General features: G+C 34.6%; 1 protein-coding gene across 5 annotated transcripts in view; it reads right to left on the bottom strand.

Moving 5' to 3' along the window:
- LOC100169433 (RNA-binding protein Musashi homolog 2) overlaps positions 1–12,355 on the bottom strand; it is a 63,456-nt gene that overhangs the window by 28,114 nt on the left and 22,987 nt on the right. The window contains exon 1 of one of the 5 annotated variants that reach the window (XM_029491819.1): positions 4,475–6,889. The exons of 3 other annotated variants lie outside the window; for them this stretch is intronic. The gene's annotated coding sequence lies outside the window, so the exon portion shown is untranslated. Of the gene's footprint in view, positions 1–4,474; positions 6,890–12,355 lie in introns of those variants that run through there. One more of the 5 variants, XM_029491820.1, reaches the window with a different exon arrangement.

Below are 12,355 nucleotides of genomic sequence, written 5' to 3' on the forward strand. Positions count from 1 at the left end.
TGTGTGCATAATGCATAATGTACTGAAAAGTTTGTCACTGTGAACAGCAACGTCGACATCGGGCTGTTATTATGCTAGTCGATAGGAAAACTTTTTCGGGAGGGGTCCTTCGTCACCTCCGCTACTTAATACCGCCGCGATGGCGTCTAATTAAAACACGTTGCCGAAACGGTGACACGTGATTGGCGTCGGCACACGGTTGTCTGGCAAAAGCAACAAACGCCGCGCGTGTACCTACATAATATTATTATACAGGGCCGACGGACATATGTTTTCTTTTGGACTATAGGTTTTTTTTTTTTTTAATTTTTTCCTTCACTATTTCTTCAGAAATTTATTTTTATTCACCGGCCGCGGTAATGTGACTGCGGCGGCGTTCGTTTGCCATCCAAATAGCCGCTACACGCACTATACGCGCATCTATAAATAATGGGGACCATCACGACGTCACTCTGCGCTACGCGTCCCCGCAGGTTCATCCATCACATCACGCTCACTCTCTGCCCCGGTCGACTTTTCCGTAAATTATCTTAATATATTGTATACATTAATTATAATGTATTAAACATCGTATTAATACAAAATATCAAGTGGTGTATAATATAATTTATATTGAACAGCTAGCTGCAATATGATTTTTGTTATGTCGATCACATAATACTGGCATAATACAAATTACACAAATACGTATACAAACCTTTATTATAGATATAGTGCGAACCTCTTAGTTTCAATAAAATATACTGCGCACACACGTCGTATTTTTTTGGCCCCGAAACACGGAGGCGATAAAACAACACGAACTACAACATCAACACGATATATCGGCCAGCGAATGCGAATTGAAAGCATATAAAGTTTATGTTATAATGATATATTACATTATATTATGACATATTATTATAATTGTATAATTATTATTATGCTAGGGTATACGCTGCGGCAACTAGCGTTAGTAAATTTTGCAAGACAAAAATCTACCAATGATTTATGCCACACACGACGACGGCATTTTTATTGGCAAACGCGTTGCGGTGCGCAACGTTGTAAAGGGACACTCATCGTTACCCCCCTCGCCGACCGTGTATCAGTATCACGTACCCGTTGGAGGCATCCGCGGTGACAAACGAGCCGAAATGAAGCTTTAACGCCGGTGCGACGAAATCGTTGGGACATTTTCGTAAGTTTTTGACGTTTTCTAGGCCATTAATCGTCCACAGTGGGGGGCGAGAAGGAGATTGATCAGAAGTGTTGTAAATTCGACACGCGGATGCGACCGTCCCTGTCGTCGACACATGCAGCTTCTGTTTCTCTATACATATAATATGTGTACGCAAGTACGAAACGTTCTGATGTAATTTGGACACACGTCACTGTCACACCACCGGGGCAGCCGGTTAATTTTTCAACCAACCCCCTCGTCTGTCGGCCGCGAGAACTGCGCCGGTGTGTGGTTCGTCCTATATCTATAGATACGACGCGTCCAACCGTACGAGCCGACACGTTCGCTCAAGGTGACCGAATATAAAAATTACCCCAGGGACTGTCTTCTATTTAGTTGTTATACCAGACACCGTGTGGAGTAATTGGTCGGGAAACGAATGGTGACATTGCGCAGAGTTCGCTTTAGAATATAATAATAATATTAAACGACAGTGGTTTTAAATTGTACGGTTAAAAAACATGCGTAGGCACTATAGGAGGTATGCGTATATAGAATTTTTGGATTAAAGCCGTGTGTTTCCCGTGCGTGACTTACAAACGTGTTATTAATTTGTTTGAGATAACGCGATTTTTAACCGTCGCGTTTTATGAAGTTTATTTAAAAAAAAGTTCAGTGCATAATTTATTCTGCGATTGTAACGTTAAAAAATCTCAGAAGCAAAAATACCACATTTTGGTAGGTACCAAATACTTTTAATGTTGGATACAATATGTGAATAAAATAATTGTTTTACTTTTTATTCACGCTGCAGGAAATACCTTAGAATTGATATTTTAATGTTGCCAAACTAAACGTACATTACATTTTCTATTCGGCCGAAAAAAAAGTCAGAATTGATTATTGTGGTAGGTAGATACTATTAGATATATAGGGTCTTTTATTTTTTTTTTATATCGTCTATATACCATATAGTCTATAATAATAGACTATAGAGGGCTGAAGGAGCCAAATGAAATTGTGTAAATAGCTACTGTTGAATAATATCACAACATAAAAACGCACTGCAGTATTATATATATTTTATTCTTGTATAATTATATTTATATATAGAGACAACCGACCAATAACCTGATAATTAAAATAAGATTTTATAGGTATATAAAAGTAAAATAATTAGCGACACAATTTCACCACGAGTACTATGTCATAATTACTATGACGGTCGTTTTAATAAAATTACGGTGTCTATATTATTATAATACGCATCATGGAAGCAATCGCAATTATGAAACAGTAAAAGTGTAACCATAATAATATAATACCCACTATAGTACTATACTATAAAACCAATAGTCTATACCTATAATTATATTCTTATATACAATATTGCAGGTACGCGTTTCCACCATATAGCAATGCGCTATTATATAGGTAAGTGCAATTTAATCGTTGTGGTGAATTAGAATAGGCGTATAATTTCTTAACGTGATATACTCCTACACATCGATATACAGAGTGATTCACCAAGCAAACTCACCCGCCCCTTTATTCTTTTTTTATGCTTTCATTCAAATTCTAGTGTATGTAATTTTTAAATATATAATATATAGCTACAAATCAAGTACGCAATACATAATACATGCTATACATAATACATGCTATACATAATACATGCGTCGCTCCAACAAAAAAAAAAATCCTTCACTACTGTATAGCGTCGCTAAAATATAGCACTATTTCCAACTACTTAAACTATAATGTACCTATTTAACGTGCAAATGTTACTTATCAGTCACCTGATTTTTATTTTTTACCTTTATTAAACCTTTTTTCTTTATATAGTAAATTGATAACTTAGTTTAATACCAAATTAGAAGAATATGAAGATAATATATTATAAACATTATATTATATCGTTTATAATATTTTCACACTTGGTGCATGTTGATTCATCTAAATGAAAATTGAATTAGTTCTGTACGAGTTAATACATTTTATATACTAAAGTTAACAGTCTTTATAAAAATATAAAACATATTGTCTAATATTTAATCTGGTACCTACTTATTAATTATTATACTCAGACTTTTTTTTACAAATTATAAAATATTTATTCATTAGCTAATATTATTTCTTACTTATTATTAATTACCTACTACGATTTTCGAATCATCAAAGACTCATTCTTTTAAACTTAGTATCATGTTTAGTATTTAATATTTACAATATATTTAGTACCTACATTGTAAGTTTCACTACTCGTTCTAATCGCTTATATTATTCATCTATTGATGATCCCTCAACATTTTCATAACAATAAATTATCCGTCAACAATGTTTAGAAAAAAAAGTTTGTATCACCACATTCTACAGGAAATTCCCAAAATGGCACAATAAATCAATCTATTAGTATTTGATAATATGTTATTTAAGTGAACTTAAAAATTACCACTATCAGAAATTTAATAAATGCGCAATAAAAATAAACGATGGGGATGAGCATATCTGATGAATTATCCTGAGAAGCTACCTAAAACTATTATCGGTTCTAAACTCAGAGATTTACGCGGTGACATGATCGCTGTAAATCCGACGACAATGATGACGGTTTTTTCGTCGTCTACACTACTGTTGTGTTATTATTCTATTATTGAATAAACCGATGATTCCCGACCTAGGACTTGTAATAACGTACCCTGACTGGCCTACCACGCGGTTAAAAGGTGCAGCTTAATCCTTGCGCTCGATGTCGGGGCGATGGCGGCGGTGTAGGGTGGGCGGCCGGGAGGGTAGGTATATTATATAGGTAGGTATAGTCTGTGGGCCGTCGGGGTGAGGAGGGGGACCCAGACAAACACTCGTACAGTGATAAAGCGGTGGTGGCGTTACAGGCGGCAGTGGTAGGGTGAAAAGGGGTGCCCAATCAATACTCGACCCCCGCGGCACGCCGCCGCCACCACTACCCTCTCGACAACCATCCACTGCGGCCGCCGCACGCCACTGCGCCGCTATATCCCACGCATCACGCGCGTACACAACCATCCCCGTGGCCGCCGCCGGACGGTTGACGGTCAAAATAGTTTTGCTTGCCCCTCCCCCCCCCACACACAAACCCACCGAAGCCGTGTTCGGTATTATTATTATTATCATCATACATATTTTACGTTGTAAACGCGCGGCAGAGATTCCACGAGTGTCGGGCTCTCTGCGCTCTTACAAATTATAATAATATAATAATATTATAATATTCGTTACGGCGTGCGCAACGAAGCGTTATTTATTACTATTTTTTTTTTTTTTTTGCGAGACCTTTATTTGTTGTACAACTGATGACGACGGCGGGCACTTTCCGGTGGTGGCGACCGTTTACGCTGAAGGGACCGTCGGCGAATTCGACGGCGGCGTTGCCGATCGATGACGCGTTGCCAAAAAGACGCGTAAAACTCGGTGCGGCTGCAAAATCCAAACACACGCACTCAGTATATAGCGCGACATGAATGTATATATAATACTATATTACATATAGCACGCTGTATGTTGATTAGAGTGTGTGCGGGGTGCATACTATATCGTAGGAATTAGGTAATAAGTACAACCATCTACGATATAGATTCTACATGATGGGAAACTGTATAGGTATAGGTAGGAACGAGCGTCAAACGAAGGCGCGGCAGTATATTCCGAAGCTAAACGTGCTTTCAGAGAATAATCGTAATGGATTAGATGGGCCTCGTATGTAAATATAAAGGATTTATTTCGTCTGCAATTTGTGTCAATAAACCTAAACATTGGAGGGTGTACACCGTATTACGTTTACGCAGTATGGTGTATAATATAATATATAATTATACATTTATTACACTACTACCTATACGGTCAATCGCTAAAACGCAGTATAATATTCTATTGTCCTGCTGTCGATTATTTCGCCGGCAGAAATTCAAAACATAACTACCGCTGATACCAGACTCGCGTCGCTATTGAAACTTTCAGGAACGCGCTCGCATATTATACACATATAATAGAAACGGTGCGGAGTTGGATGTCGCGCTGAAGCGGAACCGACGTCGAAGGTGGAAGGACGAAGATGAGTAGTTTTTCTTCGAGGTCAATGTCCTATGCGCGTATGAAATATATATATAATATTATGTAATCATAGGTTATGACGGGCATCCGCGCCGGCATAGTATGCGAAGTGCGAAGTGTATCCACCAATTTTCTATAGACCGTTAAACTGCAGTTCAAGTATTTTTATATGTTATTATCGGTTTGAAGTATACCAATATTATAAACGCGTGGACTTCTGCGTGATGGTCGTTATCAGCTGTTTTTTCGTAGGACGGTGACATTGAACTACATTCATATTTCACAGTTACCATAACTACACAACATAACTTAGGTGGAAATATCGAGTAATAATGGTTTTAATTGAATCTATGGCGCGATAAAAAATCGCTCTAAATATAAACGATACGAATTTCGCGGTACATCACGTTTTCATCTGACGCGAGTGAACGTTACGCTGGCAATGTTCTTATTAATTTATTTCGTACATACGAGAGTATTTTCTAAACAGTCCATATTAGAATACCTTTATAAAATTATAATTTATAAAACTATACGAGTTTACCTACCGCGAAGGCTGCAAAAAATCCATTGTCTTATTCTTACATATATCTATTATAATATCCATCATATATACATTAGGTATATATGTATTATTTTTATTGTTGTTGTGTGTGCGCAGACCATCTCGCATAAAAGCGCATTATTTTAGAACATTAAAATCGTGAAAACTGCACGCTTGTTTGAATGACACCACGACCAGTGACCACGCTATAAACAGCATACACGCCGAAATTCGTATTGTTTTCCGGTGACATAATTATATATATTATAAGATGTATAGTGTAGTCATTATTTCGCGTTACAACAATTATCGAAAGTGCCTACGATGTTCCCTACTACAGGTTTTGTGTATAACTTGAAATTTGGACGAACTGTTATGATATGTTTACATATTATTTTGTACACACGACTCCACGAAGTTCATTGTGCCAGACATTGACGAGTGGTAAATTATTGTTGTTTTCCTGATCACTGTAATGTTCAAATTTTCGGTGACGACTAAATCACGTTATATAATACTATCCGGCGTTATTGTCGGCGTGATATCGGTTTTTGGTAATTAGCTGAATATACCGCCACCGTAGTATAACTGTTTTGGTTTCCGTCGTTGCATAACACCACAGGTAATTATTATAACGAGATATGGGTACTATATATAGCTGGCTAAAACAATAAAATTGTGCACAACCAGTTTCCGAAATCTCGTTAATCATTTTCAGTCGTCTGAAAAATTCGATAAGATAATGGGAAAAACGAGAGCAAAATATATTTTCCACGGTGGCAAACTTAATTCGATCTTAAAAATTTAAGAAGGGTCATTATTATTTATTATTATATGCTGCAGTAATTAGTTTAATGCACCTATACAGTGAGTTTTTTTTCTAACGACTTGGGGACTAATCGTTTTTATACGCAAATACATCATCATCACGTTTATAAGCGATTAATTTCAACAAATGCGCGTATTACCCGATGTTTTTCAACTAAAAAGTACACGAGAGAACGAAGGCGCATTGCGTCTTATTTTTCAAAGTCCAACTCATTAAACAAATACCATTACGTTGTAAAAGAGGCTTATACTATAGTCTATAATATTTGTTTGATAAAAATTATATTTATATACATAATAATATATTATATAGTAGTAATACAAAGTATTGTTATATTGTACACCCTGTCTTACCCTGCAGGTTGCAGCAATCATGCATGTCTTCAGGATACAGAAACTGCATAAATATATCATTATATAGAATTATAATACTGCTGCAGTCGACGATTGTACATGTGCATTTTCATTATCGTCAAGTCTAGTCTATACGCTGTCCTTAAATAATTTGTCACGTGTACTCCATACACAATATAATATAATATATCCTCGGGCGTCTGTGTAAACTAGGCGAACGCGAACTTACACATATATGTATATATCTACATCCGAAGTGTATGATGTATATATATATATACATATAGTTACCTACGGTTTTTCAAGGCAGATTGCACGTAAACTCGTTTCACTAACACGATTACGGTGGCGGCTGTAGAGTTTTTAATTGGAACCCGCCAGAGCGTGTACGCAAAAAATAAATAAAATAATAAAAATAATAGTAATAATAATAATAATCACGGGGTCCAATGTTTGCCAAAAAGGCTGCTCCCCCTCCTTTTCAGCGAAAATCTCTTGGTAATTTTCCAGTTCCTCTCCGCCCCCGACCCCTTCCCCGGAGATAAAAATAACGAGCGAAAAAACGTATATAGAGGTGGTTGAATGAGAACACACGGCGATTGTTTGAAAATTTATTTTTAAAATCATCGCGCATTAGTCTCTGTCGTCTATTCACTCGACAGCTGCTCTGGCTGTGGACCCAGTCTTTCGTCACAAATGAGATATTTAACTTGACTTTTCAATTTCTGTATGCACTTACACTGCAACAAATACTCAGTCATTTGAATATTTCGCAGTTTGTAATACAGGACGTATTGTGTGTATACTGTATATTATAATATACGCTGCAGGCAGTGGCGTAGCCAGGGGGGGGGGGGGCTGAGAGCCCCCCTGAAATATTAAGAAAATTTAAAAATTATTTTAATGGTCTATGATAGTCGTTTAAAAAGTCTTAAATTGTATTTAAAATATTTAATAATGTATTACCTATACAGTGCAGCCAGCAGGAACTAGGCGCCATAGTTATTTTAATACTGTATATACATTTAAATATGTAGCCATAATATGAAATAGTAAAACACTCGCGAAAAAAGTAAGAACCACGTTATTATTTAAATGGTAAAATTAGGTCTCGACTAAATAAAACTACAAAGAAAGTTTAAATTGATAATTTATAATCGTTTTCGTATAAACATTTTTTACCTTATAAAAATAACGATAAGCATAATTATTATTTTTTTTTAAATAAAATTATTTGCGGTCATTTAAAGTCCAATTTAAATTTCTATAACATATTCAATTTTAATATGAAAGGTTTTAAATCGTAAATTATAAAATTAATTCAGCATTTCAATAAAACTCCATAAATCGAATGTCATAGTATTTTCATAATATCATCCACTACTCCTGGAAGAATAGTATATGCTTTTATATAATTATTTCAGTTTTATACTTCAAATCAAGTATTTCAATAATCTTGCAATCATATATTGCAGGATGAGTAAGGTTATCCTTATCCGTGGACCAGAAAATATTTCAGAAAATATTAGGAACTTTTTTTTTTAAATTTTACGACTATTATAAATTTTTCAACATTTAAAAAAAATCGAATTCATTATATTTTCCGAGATATTGCCTATTAAGTATCTACAGAGGAATACTTAATAATAATAAATGGTTAAATTATAATTTGAGCGAACAATAGAATAATAATATGTAAGTATTGTAAAATTGTGACATTTGTAGGTATGCACTTATACTGTCTACCTGAAACAAAACTTGCTTGGAGTAGGTTTTTAGTATTTTTTCAACGCTGCAAATATGCCAGCGAGAGTTCCTCCACGTTAATATGATAAGACGTGTACCTATCGTCGCGGTGAAATGAGAAATGAATAAAGTGAAGGTATATAGTAATAGTATGATGATCACAATAATAATAATAATGCTGGCGGTCCACTTGGGTATATGTATTTAAAAACGAAAACCTCGTTCATTTTCTACTGCAGCTTTATTTGCTTGCTTTCAAACTACCTCGAGAAACGTGATATACATTTCGTGTACACGAATACTAATTACGCGAATTTTAAAATATCACATTTCAACAGGCGGCAACGGATTCGGCGTTTCTATATACCTACATTATAAATTAAAACACGCTTGTACTCACAAACACATACTGTGAAATTTTAATTTTACGAGCAGTTTTTATTAATATTTACCCCCCCTTCCACAGTTTTCGATAACTTAGGTTATACACATGTAGGTACATAATATATCCCATACTCATAATACCTATATCTGTACGCTATTAATATTACAGAGCATTATAATACGAGAGGAGCTCAATTATAATCACGAGTGACGGTTATCGAACAAAAATGATTAAAAAATCATGATACATGGACCCAAAAGTTTTGCTAATCAGACGAGCAAAAGTTAAATTTGTTTAATAGCGTCGCGCAAATATATATAAATAAACATAACGATACTAACTACGACGAAACGTTAGAAATAATTACGCCTCTACAGATTAAAACTATATAAAAAGTTGATGTCCACCAACAAAAAACACTTCAGTATATTATACATAAAATAAAATGTTACGGAAAATTGTGTTTAATATTTAATCAAAAAACAAGTGTAAAACCATAAAAAAATCTCATAGAATAATATATAGGTGTTATATTACGCTTGGGAAATTTAAAAGTTTTTACATGAAAAAGCGATTTCATGGTGACGGCGACACAAAATAAAGAAAGAAAAATATACATAATAGTTAATTTTATATTTACGATATATATAATACTTTCACGTGCAATTAAATCCTGTATGTACCTGAGCATACGATTATGGTCGTATGTGTGTGACGACCGCGACGACGTCGCATAATATCTATATAAATCTTATATGAAAAAAAAAAAACAGTAATATAACATAATAGGTATACGAACCTAAGTTTTATACACATTATCGAGTCAAGAGAAATAATAATAATCGCCGCAATAGTCGTACGGCGCATTAAACCGCGCGGGCGGAGGTATCGATCGGCAACGATATTATAATAATATGGTAAAATCCAAGTCCGCCGTGCACGAAGACGACGATAATAATCTACCAAACCAATACATATCTAGTTGTCTTATACCCATAATATTATAATCACGGTGAATAGGTAATAATATTGTATTTTGTAAAATTTTACCGTGACGATTAATCCGATCGATATTAAAACATTATTATTATTTATTACACGTTTGTTCGAGCGAGAGAGTAAATAACAATATAATAACACATATATGCACGCGTGCACACCGTCGTTTCAATACGCCGTGTTTTCCGTATAATATTATATTATCGACATTTCAACTACAGTAGTTATAACCACAATTTTTCAAAAACGATGGTCAAGAGGTGAGTGGAAGTGCTTTCGCGGCTAGCGTGTTCCGAATTCGTAAAATAACAAATTTGTCTTAGGCATAATATATTGTGTTTTATACACATTATTATACGTGCCGGAATCATAATAATGTATTATGTATAGCTTATAAAATATATACACGTGTATATTGTATATTATGGATTATGATATTACAAGGAACATTGCCGCAGACGTTTAAAATAATATATGGTATACTGCACAATGCTAAAACACAACAATTTACACAAAATTGCGTTCCCTAAGACTTGGGTCAAAATACGAGTTACGATGTCGTTTAGAAATATCAAACGAGGTACGTCCAGAGGCAAATAAAATAGGTTTATGATGCATTAGCGCAAATAATGGAGATTTAGCCCCTCCCCACCTCATCTAGGCTTAAAATGCTCATAAAATATAAGGTACATACCTAGATACTTTAATTACAATGTTTATCTGCTATTTAAAAATAAAATCAATAATAATTAATAAAATACAAAAACTATTCAATACCTTTTTTTGTGACATTGTAGCCCTTAAGCCTTAAATGTTATAATACTTATAAATACGAAACATAAAAAAAATTTTCTATGACAGCGTTTCTCAACCTATGATATGCTAAAAAAATCTCCCTTTATAAAAAAAAAAAAAAAAAATGGAATGGATCATTATTCAGAATAAATATTATTAGGTTTATTTGATAATATGAATAATAAATAACAATATTGTAAATATTTAATTTCCTTTTTATACATTAAGTGATTATATTATTATAATTTTGTAGAGACTAATAAAATAAATTTCCATACATGTAAAATCGCCTATTCATTTTTTTGGTCAATTGGTACATGAAAATGTTTAAACTTTGTAGGTGGTACGCGAATATAGAAAGGTTGAGAACCGCTGATCTATGACATAGAGTCGCGGACCACGAAACGTTTAATACTTGTGAATTGTTGTTTATCCATGAATAAGGCTAAGTGATGATAATTTTTGTTTGGATTTCGATTAATAGTTTTGTGGGAAGGGTGAAAGAAACGGAACCATGTCTTTTTTGTCAGTATTACGGGAAACGTCATCGTCGGTTCGCATTTTGGCCAATTATGTCCACGTTGAAGTCTACCTATTTAAAATATGACTTTCTAGCTTATTAATTCATTTTTAATAATATATATATAGGTACCTACCTAATACTTTATAAACCGACTCTGACAGTATCTACAACATTTATTCTAATTCATAATATATTTATGGTTAATCCCAATACACCATTCTAAAACTACTAATGTTTAATTTATATTGATTATATAGGTGTATATGTTGTGCAATTAGACCCACGACCCATTAATTTTTCATTGATCGACTTTGTGGTTGGGTCCTAACATAATCGAATGCGATCATCACCAGTGAATATTGCGTTATCATTAATTTATTATCAGAAGAAGAAGACGAACGGGACCGAATACGTATACATACGAAAACAATATGCGAAATCAAACAGCGGATTAGAGTAGACATCATAATATACATCGAATATATATTATATATAGCTGAATGGTTCACGACGTGTGTGTGTGTGTGAAAGACGAGGGGATTATCGTAGGAGACCTTGAAAAGTAACGATTTTCGACGTTTTCGTACGACCCGCCGCCGCCGCCGACGCCGTTTGTGCGGCGAACGGCTATCGTGTGTATATCTACATGCCTATATATATATATATAAATATATTAAATAATGTGCGTGAAAGAGAGTGAGTCTGTAGTGTTCATGATGGTTGTAGCGGAATCGGTAAATTATAAAATGTATTATGAGAAAAGAGCGGCGTTGCGATTTTTACTTTGTTCGACCAAACAAATATTTATCTATCGGACCGAGATCCGATGATCCGGTGATTCATTAGCAACGTCCAAAGAGGTTCTTTCCACTTAAACATGTTTAATATAGTATCAACTTCGGATATTATAAGCTGCAGTGGTCGGTATAA

This window comes from Acyrthosiphon pisum, chromosome A3 (genome assembly GCF_005508785.2).
Source record: "Acyrthosiphon pisum isolate AL4f chromosome A3, pea_aphid_22Mar2018_4r6ur, whole genome shotgun sequence".
Lineage (NCBI taxonomy): Eukaryota > Metazoa > Arthropoda > Insecta > Hemiptera > Aphididae > Acyrthosiphon > Acyrthosiphon pisum.